At 35.5% G+C, this 2,465-nt stretch overlaps 1 long non-coding RNA gene across 1 annotated transcript; it reads right to left on the bottom strand.

Annotated features, from left to right (window-relative positions):
- Positions 1-264: 264 nt before the first annotated feature.
- On the bottom strand, positions 265-2,195 carry LOC145105809 (uncharacterized). The gene is made up of 2 exons (XR_013707411.1): positions 1,811-2,195; positions 265-909 (listed from the first exon to the last, which is right to left on the bottom strand). It is a non-coding gene; the product is annotated as an uncharacterized LOC145105809 (long non-coding RNA).
- Between the last annotated feature and the right edge of the window lie 270 nt (positions 2,196-2,465).

Below are 2,465 nucleotides of genomic sequence, written 5' to 3'. Positions count from 1 at the left end.
CAATCATATAAAATGTTTGATGACATTAAAATCACCAATACAGTAAAGGTTCACTCATGCATTTTGTCAAACACTTTGTTTGATTGCCTTTATACAGGCCGAGGCACGTGCTTTAGGTTCAAACATATATTAATATGATGGTTTGAAGACTCTTTTCAGGGAACTGTTGGAGGTTTACCAAACTCAATTGTCAATGAGACAGTTTCTCTCAAACATTTTATCAAACAGTTTAATCGCCTTTATACATTTTGAGACTCACAAGCATTTATCACAAACCAGATGGTTTGAAACATGGGTCCTGTCAGGCATTTTATCAAACAGTTGGTGGAATCACAAACCCAATTGTTATACACGTACACCATTCACCATGAACACCCCAATCTAATTTATCTACTTAATGAAATGGTACTTAGCCTCAAAACACACACAAATTTTGACACTTTATAGTTTATACACAAGACTGTTTAAATTTGTTGCCTTTGTGGAGGTATAGCAACACTAACTATGATATTTCTACCATCAAGACCCTGCAAAAGAAACCATTAAAAATGGTCACAAAAGAAACTAAAACATGGTGATAGAAGAAGCTAAGGAGTAAGGAGTTAAGTTACAACACCATCAAGTGATTCAACTGTACTATAAGACCTCATCAAGAGAACTATAAGTCACAAATCCAAAACCATTTGATCTTAGAAGTTAGATCTACCACTATCTTTATCATAAAATACTTTGGCTTTCCCAGAATAAAGTTTCAAGAGCTTGATTGTCAACAATCCATGAAAGGTTTCCAACATAAACCGTGTTGGTGACATCTTTACTTCTTTCAGCACCATCATCACCATGTCTGATGAATGACTTCTTCCTTGGAGGTGGGCCATAGTCGACCCTCAGTTGTCTTCCATCAAGCTCCTATGATTTTCAAATAGTTGTAACACATAAATCTCTAAACCACAATGATCAACATGCATAACACATGTGGGAAACAAGGTAAAGTGTCCATGTAAAGCAAATTAAGAACAAGTCGGACAATGGGAAAGGGATTTGTATTACTCCTGAATGCTACTAACAAAGGAGAAGATTACAAAAGTTAAGTGATGAATACAAATGACTAATGAGAGGAACCTACCTATTTATATGTGAAATTGAGTCCTTCTGCAATATGAGGAGACAAGCAAATGAATGGACACTATCTACAAAAAAAAAAAAAAAAAAAAAAAAAAAAAAAAAAAAAAAATCATATTCTAGATATTTTCAAAGATAGCTCCATTAATAGAATACTGCTTGAAAGAAATATGTGTATTCACATTCAGGCCTAAGAGTCGGATTTTTGGATGGTATATCTATGACATTTTCAGGTGTATCATTTAATGTTCTATATGTGCCTCAAGTTAATAAAGAAACTCATAATTTTGAATTAATTCATTGTGATTTGATGGTTATTTCCTAAGGGGTTTGTATTTATTTGCTTGATGATAAAACAAAAGATACACCTACTCTCCATAACTTCTTTGCCATGGTAGAAAAACAGTTCAATAAGAAAGTTAAAATTGTGTGTAGTGATAAGGTAACCAAGATTCCTTTGGTACTAAGTACTTATAGCATGAATATGGATATATTTATTACTTAATGAACAAACTTGTGAGAACATTTATGAGGTCTTTGTAGATAATAATCGACTCATCTGAATCCTTAGAGTCGGGTGGTCAAAGGAAACCCTAATGTGATTCAGTGAATATCTCTGGAAACATGCAGAATAACATTCTTCTACAAGAAATCGAACGAAAATTAGGTTGAAAACAGTAAATCATACCTCGGCGACCTCCACATTTCCAGAGCGTTCAAACAACCGAGCAAGAGCTGGTTATCAACACTAAACGGTAAATTACACATGAAGAGTTTAAGTTCAGGGGAGAAATGCTGATCCGGTAGTTCATCAACACCGGTTGATAAATCATCATCCAACTCCGAATCCAATGAAAGGGAAAGTTTTGTGACAACTGGAGACGAGGGTGTGGCCTCAAAGAACTTACTAGAAGTGCGTATGGAGAAAAGCCTTGAGGAAGGGGTTAGGGAGAACAGGTGTCGTGAAGTGGGAAATACCGAAATGTGATTTTGGAGGAAGGTAAAGAAAGAAAGCGGAGGGAAACTGCAGACGAAGCCATGGACCGAGGTTTATGGGGTTTTAGCAAATGGACGGCGTCTGCCGAACCGGATCGGACCGGGTCGGACTAGATCAGACCGGGCTGTATATATTTTATAGTGTCAGTAACTCGGTATCTGGTTTCTTATTTAGACATACTTTTATTTTTGAGATAAATGACAGACATTTAAAAGTTACGTCGTCTTCTTTTTTTTTTTTGTTTAACCCTTCATATATATTCGAACTCAGCTAGGAAATATATGGAATGAATTTTCATCCCATGTATATACAAAAAATTATTTAGGCACAGTTCCATTATATAGCC

This window comes from Lactuca virosa, chromosome 1 (genome assembly GCF_052849685.1).
Source record: "Lactuca virosa cultivar CGN04683 chromosome 1, Lactuca_virosa_CGN04683_v6, whole genome shotgun sequence".
NCBI classification, from domain to species: domain Eukaryota; kingdom Viridiplantae; phylum Streptophyta; class Magnoliopsida; order Asterales; family Asteraceae; genus Lactuca; species Lactuca virosa.
This window is presented reverse-complemented; position numbering and strand designations above follow the sequence as displayed.